The sequence below is a fragment of the Acomys minous genome (genome assembly GCF_964271855.1).
Source record: "Acomys minous genome assembly, chromosome: 4".
In the NCBI taxonomy this organism is placed as follows: domain Eukaryota; kingdom Metazoa; phylum Chordata; class Mammalia; order Rodentia; family Muridae; genus Acomys; species Acomys minous.
In genome coordinates, this window is record NC_140486.1 from 128,636,162 (window position 1) to 128,651,986 (window position 15,825).

Sequence of the window (15,825 nt, forward strand, 5' to 3'; positions counted from 1 at the left end):
GGACCAGGGACCCAGGGCCCTCTTACGACACTGGTGCAGAATGGCCAGGCCCTGTCAGCTGAGACGTCCTGGGCCATGGGGACTTCCTGGGCTCTGTTGGGGACAGGCAAAGGCCAGTCAAAGCTTTGGGGGGTCAGGTTGGAGAGGTGCTCTAGGGCCTACAGGCCTTGCCAGAGTGTAGCCTGGCACTTGGTGTTTGCTGTGCTGAGGGAAGGCAACGCCACTGCATGCACTTCCTCCCAGCTGCTGAGGAAACTGCGGGACAAGGGGGATGGGAAGCACTTCACTTCCTACCCTGACTGGAAGGGGCCCAGAGGTTCCTGGTTCTGCTGTTGAGTAGAAAGGAGGAGATGAAGGTTAAGTTACAGTAGAGAAAGTGGCGGGTAGTGTAAGATAACACTGAAGGAGGCAACCCAGGCTCAGAAAGACGCATGCCATATGCTCTCTCTCTCTCTCTCTCATATGTGGATCCTGACGTTGAATTTTTAGATTTCTGTATTTAAATTGGAGTGTCTATAGAGGCCAGGAAATTTAAAAAGAAAAAAAAAAAGGTAGAGGGGAGGGACTTGGGGGGAGGGAAGAAAACAAAGGATATCTGAAAGTGGTAGGGGACACTAGCTTGGAAACTTTGAGTGGGGGAACTATGACAAAACCCCGAAATGCATGAAAAAGCCACATACAACCTGTGACTTTATAAACAGGACATAGAGGAATCAGGTTGGAAGCAAGTTGGGAAGTCTCCCTGCTGTCTGGTGTTCCTGTGATGGAATATCCTATGCTCATTGCTCAGAAGGGACAGGAGATGAGAAGTAAAAGTGGCAGCAAAGCCAGGGTCAGGACATCGCACACAGGCTATGTCTTAGGCCAAGTTTATTGAGTTTTCAGGGAGGAAATGGGACAGGGTCACTGACGCTATCACACAATGGGAAGAAGTCAGTTAGATGCTGGTTAAGCAGCAATGCTTAGTGAACGTGGATCTCATGTGCAACAGGGAGAGCACTCAGTGGCTCTGGGGATGATAACTGCAGCCCTTGAAGAAAAGAAAGAGTTGGGTTCTCAGGATCCCCCAAGATCCAAGATCCCCCAAGGCCCTGACCAGCGGCCATCGCCAGCCTTACCAATCATATTGCTAATTGTAGACCAGGAACTACATTCCTTCTCCATCTATCGGGGAAATCCCTGATTGGCCCGACTCCCAACACAATACCAGGGACTGGGTTAGGTACACATTCTGGTAGAAGGTGGTGGAAGAGTGTTGAGATGCTACATGTGATAGTGAGACAGGGACTTCAGGAGATGTCTAGCCCGACTGCCTTCTATTGACGTTTCTTTTGGGGTCACACTCCATTCAACACATAGCATAGACTCACTTCTCTTATCCAGGCTTCGGGGCCAGGGGGCCACTATTGCCCTTGGCCACTATTGACCGGTCACTGATGCACTGATGGATTTCTGGGTGGGTTTTGGGGCTGGTGTCAGTAAAAGAACCAACCTGTAGAATAGGTGTTCTTGAAAGAAGGGTCTTCAGTCCCTGTTCTCCACACACTCAGAGGAAGAGTAAGCAGGCTACCCAGAAGAGACCTGATAGGCTGTGATCTTATAGTGGAGGACAAGGTCCCCTTCTGTCACAGACCTAGGGGAGGGGAATAGGATGAGAGAGGGAGGGAGGGAGGGGGAACGGAAATAACAAATGAGATGTAATCTGAATAAATTACTTAAATAAAAATAAATAAAAAAGAAAGAAGAGTCTTGGGGTCCCGATATGGACCGAAGTAGAGGAAGTGGCCAAGGCCCTAGGGCCTGGGGCATTTTGAGTGTGTGGGACTCACACAGGGGCAGCCCTGGCCTGAGGCAGAGAACCCAGAACAGTTCTCTAAGTCATCTTGGGAAGGTGGACCACTCGAAAGAGTTCCTGCCCTGAGAGGGGTTAATATAAGAGAAGGTGGTAGCGCTACAGACAGGCTGTAATGGTGGGAGCTGGTAAGATGTGCTAAAAGGCTTCCAGGATGGACTGATGCTGAGGGACATTAGCTGTGGCTAAGGAAAAGGCAGGCTGGGAGGAAATCTGAGGTCTGAAATGATGGCAGAAAAACTGCAAATTGCTTAAGTTGACATTATCCACCATCCATGAAATGGAGGGAGAGTTCAAGAAAAATGAAGCATGCTCTACAATGTCTTTCATACTGAAGTGAATGGCAGGACAAAAAAAAAAAGTCCTTCCCCACAGTCAAAGTGCACGAAGTTTTATGGACCCTCAGTAAATCATGATTTCCATTATTATATAAGCCCAACTACAGCGCTCCAAAGTATCAGTGATTATGAGAAAATGGGCATCTCCAGGCAGCTCTGGAACATGGCTCAGTCAGCTTTGTTGTCATTGGTGGTCCTCTGATGTAGCCATGTGGGTGTACCCTTTCCTACTGGAACCCTGCACTGCCCGAAAATGGACTAAAAGGGGGCCAGGGCTACCTGTCTTCGACTCCTCTCTGCTAGCCTTGTGCTGTGGACTGCCTCATCCTCCATCCTTCATCTACAGGACCCATGACATGATGTGAACTTCAGAATCTCAAAGCCAAGCACGTGGGAGTGAGACTCATCATGATGCTGTGCTGCCAGGCTCCCATTTCTGCTGACGGCATCATCTTGTCATTGTCAATGGAGTATCAGCCATACTGATAGGATTTGTCCTTGTGCCTTCCTCCTCGGGGTAGTGTAAGGACCAACTCAAAGATCCTCAGAACAGGCAACTATTTTCTCATAACCTGACTCAGTTCAGTGTCATGTCTGATGACAACATAGCATTCATCAGACCCAGCTGAGCTCATCAGTGCTAAGTTCCTCCCGGGCTTTGGTCTCCAGGTCACAACCCCAGTCAATCACTCTGTAATCTTTTACCACTGTCTTTAGTCTCTGCCTCAGCACCCTCTCCCGTTGGTCTCTTGTCCTTCTTAGGGGTAGAAAGCCTTAGGAATGGTATCCTATCATCGCCACCCTATCATTGCCTTTCCTAGACTACTCAAGGGCAACATTCAGATTCCCCCTTAAAATCTCAGCAGCTTACAGGAGCACCCCTTTATCTATGAGAGGTGTGTCTGAGACCCCCCAGCAGACGCCTGAGACCATGAGCAGTAGTGAAGTCTACACATACTATATTTTTTTCTATGCAAACATTCTTATCATAAAGCTTAGTTTTAAAATTGTAAGGGATTAATAATATTAATGAAATGTAATTAATATACCATTATATCATATCAAAAGTTGTATGAATTTGGACTTATCTCTCTCTCAACATATTACATGGCAGACTGCAGCAACCTCAACGTATATATTTTTATTAAGTCACTTTCAGCTTTCACTTAAAGGAGGTAATTTACACACTTCTATTGGTGTATTGACACGTTATTAGACTATCCTTGCTCTCCAGGCCCTCTATGAAGCAGCATTACAGTTTGCTTGCTCATAAGCACAGGGATACAGTGGCGCTGACCAGATTACCAGCATCATACTACGAAGCAATCAGCGGGAGGGTAGTGTATACACTATGGACACTGGGTCAAAGGCAGCAGTCACCTCTTTGGCAGGACAGATCAGGACAGCTTGAGATTCTATTATCTCAGTATGCAGTTGCAGCTTGTGAGGTGTTTAGTTCTGGAATTGTCCATTTGATTTTAAAATCGCAGGTAAAGGAACTTGCAGAAAGCCAGGCTGATATAAGACACGTGTTTTCATTACTCGCTCATCAACTGTGGCTTTGCTTAACACCCTCTTATCGCGGGGTCCCAGGCAGAGGAATGGTTTGCATGGAGGAAAAAAAAATCTCCTGAGTAAATAATACACTCTGTTATACTCTGTTTTCCTTCTGGGCATGAGGGAGACTCAGCTGAGTGTGGCAGAGGTTCAGCTCTCTGCTGAAAACATCACAGGGCTATTTATATGCGGCTGGCAGCCTTGGCTGGCTGGCCTGCCCTTGCCTGCAGGGCCAGCTGTCTTTGATTCATGTGTGTGTGTGTGTGTGTGTGTGTGTTATGTGTCTCTCTGTGTGTGTGTGTTATGTGTCTCTGTGTGTATGTGTGTGTGATGTATGTCTCTGTGTGTGTGTGTGTGTGTGTGTGATGTGTCTCTGTGTGTATATGTGTGTGTGATGTATGTGTGTGTGTGTGTGTGTGCTCATGCCTGTGTGCACATGCATTTTTATGTGGAGGCACATCTTGGCTGTCATTCCTCAGACACTACCCAGCCTGGTTCATTGCATTGTTTCTTTGGAGAGGTTCTCTGTTTTTGAGTCAAGGTCTCTTACAGGCTTGGAATCCATCAAGCAAGCAAGGCAAGCTGCCTGTCAGAGCACCCCAGGGACCCACCTGCGCCTGTTTGCCCAGTACCGAGAGTGTGATACTCTGCACAGCTTTTTAAATAGAAGGGTCCTAGGGCATCGAGTCCAGTTCTTCATGCTGGTAAGGCCAGCAGTTTACCAACTGTCGCCCTGACTGTAACTAACTTGCCTTCTCTTACCTTGTACTTTGCCTTTATAGCTGCTCAACTGTGGCCATTGGCTGTGCTCTCTTCTTCCAGAGTTCATCCCACAGGGAGGGGGCAGATCCTCACAGACATACGCGCTCTGGTCTTGCTCCCCTTGGACCCCCTTGTCCTGCCATCTGCATGACCTCTTTTCCCTTTGGGTAAAAACTCTCTGGCTTACCTGCATGTGCCCTCTACCCTAAAGCTTAATGCTCTCACTGTGCCATGGATTTCCCCAGGCATCGTAGCTCACAGCCCCTCCCTGCCTCACAGGGCAGAGTCTTGCTGCACGCTCAGATTGGCCCCATCACAGTCCCTTCTCCATCAGGGTTTCTACAAACCTCACAAAGCAATTTCACCTAGAATGGTTCTGTTTCCCATGGGTTTCCCAGCCCTCTCTGGGCCAAGTCCACACGCTCTCATTCCATTTAGCACGCCCCTCCCCTCTGCCGCACTACTCCCACCCCCACAGGTGACACAATGCTAAAACTATAGTCTCACCATGGCACTGAGTGTTTCAGTGTAAGAAATGTGCTGGCCTCCTCATCCCTGCACCCAGTAGACCTGCATGACTCCAGGGCCCCATGCCTACTCTTCCTCAACCCTTGAAGAGAACGTTTTTATTTTCTCAGTCCTAAAATAATGCAACTAAGATGAAGTTCATTTAGGAAGGAAGGAAAGAAGGGAGGGGAAGGGAAGAAAGATTGATAGATAAATAGATAGATGATACATAGAGAGATGATAGATAGATAGATAGATAGATAGATAGATAGATAGATAGATAGGCCAGGCAGGTGACCTCTGAGGCTGAGCATAACCTTTGTGTCTTCATGGGTTGCAAACAGCAACTACATGCAAACAACTACTATTCCAGAGAGGCCACAGCCTGGGACATGGAGCCAGATGACATCATCAACCAGGACCACTTCTGTGGCCTTACGTGCCTTTTCAACACCACGTGTGACTGTATCCAACTCCTACCCCGCAGTTTTGTGAGGAATAACCAATTACCTTTCCAGTGGGTGACAGCTGTCTGCATGCCAGCAGCGATGTGATGTAAGCTGAGACACACTGCCGTGGCTCACCCCAGTCTGCAGCCACTTTACAGTCACGTGGACTTGTTTTATGCACAAGCAAGATACCACTCGCCTCTAATTCTTTGCAGACTCATGCCAGAGTCTTTTTGTTGTACTCCAACGGCATCGTTTTTTGTGCTTCAAGGCTAATGAAGGCTTTGGAACTGGTCAAAGAGTAATAATAGTTGGCTATTGTTCACTCACTTATTTCTTTTTAGAGTAGCTTCTTTGGGGGACACAGAGCAATTTTGAGTGGACCTGCTGTACTGAACTACACAGAGGAAATTAATGTCAAGTGTGACAGCCAATCTCTGGGCCATTTTGGTTTTTAATATTCTACAAGTGTAATCATTTCTCAAGATTCTATTCATAAAGGAGGCTTCAGAGTGCTGGTGCCCTTGTCATTTTTATGGGCTAATGGATACTTCTCAATTTAATAACATCTTCCATTTGAACTGGCTTTGGCAGTCTCTAAAGTGTCATTCCTCCGCTGCATCTCATCTGCCTCTGTGACATTTTTGTGGCGCAGACGGAGAGTTGCCCTATGATACAACTGAACGGCGCAGAGCTGATACAATATATACGCTTATGTGGCCCACGAGGGAACATCCCCAACTCAAGCTCAGCCATCAGAGTGATAAACTACTTACATTCTCACACATGGGATATTAGGACGTGAAAGAGGGAACAAGACTGTGAAGATGACACACAGAGGCAGGCTCGTGTGCATGTCCATGGTCTGGTCACATGAGAACACGAGAAAGCCACCAGTTACTTGGGAGATGAGTTCCTAAACGTCTACTGTGGTGTCACCAGCTCTATGGCATTCACAACAGAGAGGGGATACCGTCGCGACATCTGGAGACACACGTGGTGGTCACAGATCTAGAGGCTGCCATTGGCATCTACTGGGTAGCAGTACTGCTGAGTGCTCTAGAACACACAGATGCCAACACTGATGAATGTTCTAGAACACAAAGCAGAGCTCCGCAATAAAGAATTGTCTTGGACTGTGGCAAGTCTCGGGCTCACAGATTTACCAATCAATCATGAGGACCCAGACTGTCCTCCAGAACTGTCACATGGTTAGCTTGGGGGAAGTGTACATCCTTCTCTGGCAAGAGTTCGTGAATGTCAGTAGATTCTTCATGAGCTGTGGTTTCAGAGTGGCTGTGACCCTTGCTGTCCCAGACCCTGCTCAGATGTTACTGCTTCCACTGGAGTCAGAATGTGGGGTGGTTGGACTTCGGAGTGTAACTTCCGGCCATGACCTCTACATAGCTTGAATGTGTCCTCGAGAGGTTTGTGTGTTGGGAGCCTGTTCTCTCTTCTAGCCATGGCTGTGAGAGGGAGGGGAGTGTGATACCCCGTGTAGCAGATGGAGACAGGGTGGGGAAGTCTAGCAAGAGGTTACAAGATTGGCTATGCCCCTTTGCTCTGTCGCTCTGTCAGGCCATGTGCTGTGTCACTCTTGAATGACACTGAGGCACCACTGGTCATAAGGTGATGTAGTAAGGGGCTGTGATGCTATGGCATTTGGGTTTTTATCTTCCCAGGCTGTGAGGTAGATAAGCCTGTTATCCTTATAACTATCTAGTTCCATGTACGTCCTTATAATAACATAAAGGAGTCTAATGCAGCCACCCACATGTGACAGGAATAAAGTATTTTAGTGCAACAGAGGGCTGCATGAAACGCATTTCTCCTCTGCATTGGACAATGCCCTGTGCTTTTCCTTACACTGCTGTGTTTGAGTTGATGTGTTGCCTGAAGAGCTTACTGATCTCAGATCAAGTTTCCAAGAGCTCAGAAGTTGGGCGCTCTGCTGGAGGGAAAGAGGAGCTGGTTCTGTTGCCTGACTTTAGATCCACATAAAGGGCAGTGACATCAACGCAGAGCTAAACCCCAGCCCCGGAGCTGCAGAGACAGGCAGATCCCCACAAACTGGACATTTCCAGGTTCACAGAGAAAAGCTCTCTAAAAATCAAGGCAGAGAGTGATGGATGAAGACACTGGATGTATCTGACCTCCAGCTTGCATGTGTGTATGTGCCTGCGTGCATATGTGTGCTTACATGTGTGTGCGTGCACACAAACACACCACACATACATACATGAACACATGAATGCATGCACACACTGTGAAGAAGTGCTGCTGGCGTTGAAATGCATTCAAGCATCCTGATCAAATGTCTGGCAGGATGTCAGTGTGGAAGCTTTGTTCTGCTTGGAGCAAGGATATGTCTTATGTCTGATAAAACTGATGACGCCTCCTACCTGGGAAGAGCTCACGCGTCTCATAGCTGACTACCATTTCTATGAGACAAGATCTCGCAGTCACTGTGGCCCATAAGCACTTACCTCTTGATTAGCACGTCAAGCATTTCTTTGCCTCCGTGCCCACAGAATCTTGTTTTTTATAAGATCTTGAATAAGCTCTAGCCCTCTTCTAGATTAACTTTCTAAATTCCTTTCCTAGATCCATCTCACAGTTAGGCGGGAGGCAGGCGGGAGATAGAAGACCACGGCGCCAGCCAACCTCCAGACAGAATGCTTTATTTGAATGGCTATGGGCTGTTAAATTGTAATACATCTTTCTTCTCTAATCTCTATGCATTGAACATGTCCAAAATATAGATAGCTATTGCCAGTGCGACTGCCCAGTTCCAGTGGGGCATGACTTCTGCGGGTGAAAACAATCTACTCCTCTTTGATTCTGGCCATTACCCACAAGACCCTTGAAGTAGACTGTAGCCCTCACCTTCAGTGTTAGCTTGGCTTATTTTGCCCCGAGCCCAAGCCTCGCTTGTCAAACACAAGAGACACTTACTGCAAATGAGACAGCTAGAAAACTTGAAAGAAGACAATCTCGAAGGGGAAGGCAATCCTTTAGAAAAATAAGGAAGTCTCCGAACCCTTCCTAGGGAAGCAGAGAGAAGGAAAGCACTAATAGGGTATTGGCCTCATCACCTGAGGTCCACACCATCCACTCCGACTACAGCCAAAAGTAATCATATTGTTTTATAGCCTCTCAACTGCCTGGGTGGTCTCGGCTGAGCTTCTAATTCAAGAGCCCTTGTTGCAGACACTGTTGTCAGCTCTGCTTGGCTCAGGGAGAACGGTCCAAGGAGCAGAGGCATTCCACGCCTCTTAGAGTGAGTTCTTCAGGCTTCCAGCTTATCTTGTTGGTTATTCCCAAGAGTGGCAGGTAAAAGGGGAGAAGCCAGCTTCTCCAGAGGTTTTAATACAGCATCCACCTTCAGAGCCAAGCTCGCTCAAAGACGCGTGAAGAATGGCACGCCCCCATTAGCACGCATTGGTAACCCAGGTGAAGGAAAAGGTCTCAACATAGGGAACGGGCCCCCTCGCCTGACAGCCACAGCTGGTGGTGTGTTCCCAGGCAGCTCCAGCTTTGCTGGTAGATGGCTCACGACCGCAGACAGGACTGCGGATCTTAAAGGTGGAATTTATAGAATGCCAGAACAGCTATATCCATGGTTCTCAACCTGTGGGTCATGACGTCTGAACAAGAATTGCTTATCAGGTGTCCCACATATCAGATATATATGCTATGACTAATAACAGCAGCAAAATCGCAGTTATGAGGTATCAAGGAAAGGTTGAGAACTGCTCGTCTGTGGTAAATAGTTTAGAAATGGGCATACAGATGGGTCTGACTGTGAAATACCCAGGATTGAATAAAGTAGGTTATGATCTAATGAACATTAAGTTGAAATGTTTGTAGGACTGTGAGAGGAGAGACATGCATGACTCAGACCCCATATGCCTGGCCATCAGGATAGCTCAGTAGCAAAGGCATCTGCCACTGCCATGTCTAGTGACCCAAATCTGAGCCCCAGGACCCCAGTAGTCAATGAGAAGACAGACACAGTACAGCATTACACATGCACCATGGCACATATACACGTGTGTGCATGCTCATGTAAGCATGCATGCAGACAAAATTAATGAATATGTTTTCAAAAAAAAAATCCATACCCAAGAAGAGACTTGATATCCTATGAGCATATACAGGGGGAGGAGGTCCCCCTTAGTCACAGTCATAGGGGAGGGGAGTAAGGGGAAAATGGGAGGGAGGGAGGAATGGGAGGATACAAGGGATGGGATAACAATTGAGATGTAATATGAATAAATTAATAAAATATATTTAAAAATAATCTTTAAAAAATCCATATGCCCAGGGTTTAGATTCTGAGTCTTTCCCCTCTGGGCGTTGAGATCCCAGGAAAATTGTTTAGTTTCTCATCTATAAACTGTAGTGTGCCCAGGGTGTGTCATTTGAGTTGCAAAACTGGCTTTATAGACAGCAGATCATCCACATCTGGCCTTGAGATGGTGATTGATTCAACAAACATTTATTGAGCACCAACTAGAGTTCGAGCGCTGTTCTTAGCATTTGGGGTTCGGCAATGGGCCAGCAAGGCAACACATAAAATTCACAAAACCCCCCATGATTTGCAGTGTCGAGTAGACGGTCAGCAAATATGAGCAGTCATTGGTGGTTTGCAATACCTTAGTGGTATTCTTGCCCATCCCCAAAGGAGCATACATCACAGGAAAGCCTGGATCCTGCGAACCTGGGCCCATTGCTCAGAGAGCATCACCACTTTCTGAGATCTGACCTGAGTGTCTGATGAATCTTTTTTTTTTTTTTTTTAACTTTCAAACACTTCTTAAAATATAAATTAATGCCACGCGGTGGTGGTGCAAGCCTTTAATATCAGCACTTGGGTGGTAGAGGAACTCTCTGTAAGTTCAAGGCCAGCATAGCCAGGGCTAAAACGGAGAAACCCTGTCTCAACAAAACAAAACAAAAACAAAAAAAGCTCTACTAGTGGTAGTGGTTAGGAGCTGGGGCACTGCGTGGACCCACTGTACTGGGCTGAGATCTTGCATAAACTCTAATAATCCATGCAGGCTCTCACAGGGCCCAGCTCTCCAGACAATGCACGCCCTGCCAGCACGGGTGATCCACCCCTGATTCCCAGAGCTCTGCTAGGTACAAGATTTTGGCTTCACTGTGACACTGGAGCCCGTCTGTCCTGATAAACCCTGTTGGCCTTTCTGGTGCCTTTTTCTTAGTGTTGGAGGCAGTGAAGGGAGGCAGTGTTGATCCTGGCTTGTCTGACTCCACGCTGCCTACTTCTGGCTCACCCTGTTGTCTGCCTCAACAATGGCAGAGCTAAGATCCAGTACCCAACACAGTGTCTACCCCTCCCAACCACCACCCCCCCCCACTGGGATGACCAAAGCGGCTGACTTTTTCCAGTGCGTTCCAGCTCTATTGCTAATCTCCCTCACATTTAAGATCGCATGCACAGCTATGCTAATTAGCAGACTCCCTTAAGCTCAGGATTTGAAAGAAATTGAACTAATCTGAAGTGATAGCGTGGATGAAGTCACAAATAAGAGCCTGACTGCAAACGTAGACTGTGTTCCTCAGGCACCTCAGTTCTGTCTACAGCTAGGGGAACAAGGGTTTGAAATGTGAGTAAACAGCTGGGCTTGGGAGATGGTTTCAAAGCTATCCACAAGGCGTGTGCAGTGACAAAGCACCCGCAGCACGTGCATCTAATGTATAAAACATTAATGCATTTGTCTAGATAAGCACACGAAAACGCAGTCACATACCGTCGTGCATTACTGACTTGGTAGACGCTTGGCTATATGAAGGCAACTCATGTTAATGTAGGTTGTTTTACAGACTGCTCAGTTGTTAAGAGCCCCGGCTGCTATTCCGTAGGACCATGGCTCAATTCCCAGCACCCACAGGGAAGCTCAGTCCTCAGTACCCTAGTCCCAGCGGATCTGACCTGTTTTTTTCTGGGATTACAGGTGTGAGCCACCACACCCAGCGAGTTGAAGGGAATTTATTCTAAGACAGTTTTCCATGTGGACACATTGTATGTAGCACACTCTGAGCCCCACTCCCCACCACTCTTTCCCATCCCTTCTAAACTTAACTTTTGAGGTGATGTATCCGCAATAATTTAGAAATGAGATAAGGAAGAAATAAAACCTAGAGGGTCGCTGGACTAAAATAATTACTGGTATGGGTTACTGTTTAAAATTGTTTTTGTAGTCTAAATTCTGTTGTTTAAAAATGTTTTAGTTTGTTTACGGACTCTTCCTTGGCTTATTGAATAGATAAAATATAAAACGATGTTTATTTTAGCCTACGGGGGTTGGGTCTCATTACAGTGTCTTTCAAATGAAGTTTGTTCTTGTTACCTTCCCCTCCCCCTCCCTTCCCTTGTCCCCTCCCAGCTCCAGTCACCTCCTTCCAACTTTCATGTACAAATGACCTTTTCTCACTTTCTCTACACTTGTTTCCCTCTTGTCATCTTCTACGTGGCTTCGGAGTCTGGATCCATTCTCATAAGCTTTATTTATATGCAGGTAAACTAGCATTTCCGGTCAGCAAATGAGAGAGAACACGTGAGTTTTGTCTCTGTAAGAGTTGATCATGTCATTCAACAGAGTACTTTATAACAGTGGGTCACAATCCCTCTGTGGGGGGAAGTGGGGGTCAAATGACCCTTTCACAGGTGTCACCTGAGACCATCGGAAGATAGAGATATTTACATCAGGACTCATAAGAGTAGCACAATTACAGTTATGAAGTAGGAATGAAATAGTTTTACATTGGAGCCACCACAGCATGAGGAGCTGAACTAAAGGGTCACAGCATCAGGAAATCTGGGAGCCACTGTTTTACAATCTTAACCATTCTGGAAAATTTTATAATTTCTCTTTTCTTAACAGCTGTATAAAACCCCATGTGTATGTGGCCACATTGCTATTACCCATTCTTTTTTATTTTTATTTTAAAATTTTTTTTTCCCCATTACCCATTCTTGAGGGACATCGGGACTGGTTCCATTTCCTACCTATTATGAATACCACAGCAATAAATATGAATGTGTGAGTACCTGGGTTAAATTTTTAAATTTTAAATTATGTTACTTAGCATAGCTTAGGCTTGGGCTCTGAAACACTGGCGTCACCGCTGTCCTGTGAACTGCCACCACACACGCAGACACCTCGAACAGATTTGGGTTTCTTTCCTCCTCTGGTATTATATCAAACTATAAATCAAATTATAAATTATAACGTTGACTCACTTGAATTTTCACTGGCCTGCTCAGACTACAGTCATGAAGAGGAAAAGGGACAAATAATATAATACAGAGACTGGGCCACAAGCTCCCAAATACCTAAGTGGTAAATGTTCAGAATTTTCTTGTCCCTGAAGGTAGAAACCACGGAGGCATTAGCAGAATATGTGCACAGAGTCATCTCTGCAAACTTGGGCACCTCTAAGGCTGGGCTTTCCCTCTGGTTAGCATTGCACTGTATTAAGACCTCAGCGTGAAACCTCACTGCAGGGCCCATGTGATGGCAGAGCAGTTACTGGTGTTGACTGTCAAGCCTGAAGACCGCAGTTCAATCCTGAGCCACCACATGCTAGAAGGAACAAACTGACTCCCCCAAGTTGTCCTCTGTGTACACATACACACACACACACACACACACACACACACACACACACACACACACAGAGAGAGAGAGAGAGAGAGAGAGAGAGAGAGACAGAGACAGAGACAGAGACAGAGATAGAGAGAGACAGAGAGGGAGGGAGAGAGGGAGGGGGAGAGAGAGAGAGAGAGAGAGAGAGAGAGAGAGAGAGAGAAAGAGAGAGAGAGAAACAGACACAAACCAGATACACATGCAACCACAGAAACACACAGATTAGTAATTCAATAAATGCCGCTCCGGGTCACACCAACAGTGAACTGTTTGGGAAGGGGACCCTGAAAAGAGTTCAAACCCTTTTTGTGTTGCTTCTTTCTGCTAAAGCAAGCCTGGGAAAATGATGATTTTTGTTTCCATTGGTTTCAAAAGCCTCTCTAAATAAAAGTGACCTAGCAGCTGCTTTAAAATATTGCAGTCTCTTTCTCTCTCTCTTTTTTTAAGTAAACCTAACACCTCCTTTTGAAAAACAGTATTTTCCTGCAAGAAACAGACATTAATGTTGTTTACTTCTTATGCATTTGCCTCTTAATTCTCAAAGTAAGATAGTGACAGAGTCATTAAAATAAAGGTTTAAAAAGAGCCAGCAACGACAATTGAACTAATGCTTGCGGCAGCCCAACTCAGGTTAATGGATCTTTCCTGCACGCGCTGTTGAAAGCTATGAAAGATTTCATTTATAAATCTCCCGCTCTCCTGTTTCATTATGAGTGCTTAGCTCAGCTTGTAACAACTGTGCTCCCGGGTGTTTTCAAGACCCTTACAGCCGCGTGTGGGTTTGTAGAGGGAGCAGGGCTCCAGGGTGCACACCTATCTCTTCACTTTCCAGAAAGTGGAAGAGGAGGCAGAGTGGGCAGGGCAGCGTATCTGGAAACACAGGGGCCTCCAGACAAGGTCCAGTGTCCTCCCTTCCTGTACTCCTGAGGCACAGTGGCTGCCACACAGTGATGCTCATTTGCATCAGTCCAAAGTCGGCAGTGACTTTTGTTTAAGGTAGATCTTCCCCTCCTGGTAGATCTTGAGCCCCAGCCTGCTCAAAGCCCGGGGGCGCCTTCAGCTGTGCCTGATCCTAACCCTCATCCTGCCTATGAAGACGAGGAGTCCCGCCTCCACCCCCCCTGCCTCCCCCCTAACTTGCACAGGGTAGTGCTGGTGCGTGATACAGGGATACGTCCTCCAACACATCTCTTTAGACTGTATCCATCTCTTAACTCCTCTCACGAACAGGAACAAAGACACTTTTGGCTTACGAGGGAAACCTGTGGGCCCCATACCTGTTAGACCAGCGCTCTACCACCAGACTACACCCCATCCTTTCCCTACTTTTACTTCCACGCTGACCTTGAGCTCACTCGGGAGTCTAGGCAGGGCTTTACCAGACTCAAGTCTCCTGACTCTGCCTCTGAAGCTGCTGACATTATAGACTTCAGAGACCAGCCCTGGCTATGAGTAATTTCTTACAAAGATGTGATTTTTTTTTTTTAAACAAACAAATAGTGCTGGGGGGCGGGGCTGGGAGGTGCAGTTCCGTGGTAGAACACATGCTTGTCAGCATCTAAGAAGCCAGGGCACACACAAACAGAAAAGCCCCTTCTCCAAATTAAAAAAAAAAAATGTGTGGGGAACTGGCTATGACTGGCGGGAATCAGGTGACAACAGCTTCTCAGTGAGTAGGCCTCTTATTCGCTAATGAAATAATTAGGTCCTTATGGTGTTTTACGCCGTTTTAACCGAATTGTCATAAGGGAATTTTAAGAGTACAAAGCCACCTACCTATGTGAGAGGCAAAACGAAGGACTTGAGTGGCAGCACACTTTACAGTTGAAGAGTGAACTCGAAGCTCCGCCAGTCCCCTCTCAGGAAAGGACCGGAAACCTGCGTTCACAGACGTGAGAGAATACAGGGTCTCTCTCCTTTATGCTGACTGGAGGAGACCCTATCCCAGCTTCCAGGCAGAAGAATTACTTCTAAAAATCTATTGTCTTTTATTTATTTCCTATTAACTTGGTATCTAAAAGATATATAAGGCTTGCAATGGCTTTTTTTTTTGCCCACCAGAGCCCACAAATTAACGTCTGTCTGTAAGTCTGCTGTGCCCCTAACCCTGAGTTTCGAGGGCTCTTCGCTCACCCCAGCGGCCTGGTTTCCTGCAACCTGATGCCCCTGATACTGTCTGCTGGCCTAGGTCGTGCTGGATGTGGAAGGCAAAGAGCCGAGGAGGCCTAAGTGCCGCTCAGGGGATGCTCAGGAGGGTGCGTCCCTGGGCTTGGACGGCAGGCCTCTGCTGCTGGCGGGCAAACTGAAAGAACCTGTAGGCAAATTCTCCACAGATGCAATTAAACAGATGGAATTTCACACACCAAACAGAGAAGACCTGTTATTCCTTCGGCAAACCTGGTGGCGGCTTGAAATAACAGAACAGCGCCCCCTGGGGAAGACAGAGCGCACGCGAGGAACAGCCCTATGTGACAGGCAGGGGCTGGAAGCTCCCAGGAAGATCTCGGGCTCGGTCAACAGAGCCTCCCTCCCACAGCCCTTCCTCCCTCACCCCTTCCAATGCCCTGTGGCTGGCTTCACAATCTTTTTCTTTTTGTCTTCACTCTTTTATTTTCCATTCCTTGGAAGTTCTCTTGCTTGTAAGTGTGGCCCAGGAGAATTGAGGATGTAAGTAACTGGATGAC

At 46.9% G+C, this 15,825-nt stretch overlaps 1 long non-coding RNA gene across 1 annotated transcript; it reads right to left on the bottom strand.

Annotated features, from left to right (window-relative positions):
- Positions 1-868: 868 nt before the first annotated feature.
- LOC311595464 lies at positions 869-6,506 on the bottom strand. Its single transcript, XR_014778455.1, has 3 exons — positions 6,242-6,506; positions 1,493-1,633; positions 869-1,030 (listed from the first exon to the last, which is right to left on the bottom strand). It is a non-coding gene; the product is annotated as an uncharacterized lncRNA (long non-coding RNA).
- Between the last annotated feature and the right edge of the window lie 9,319 nt (positions 6,507-15,825).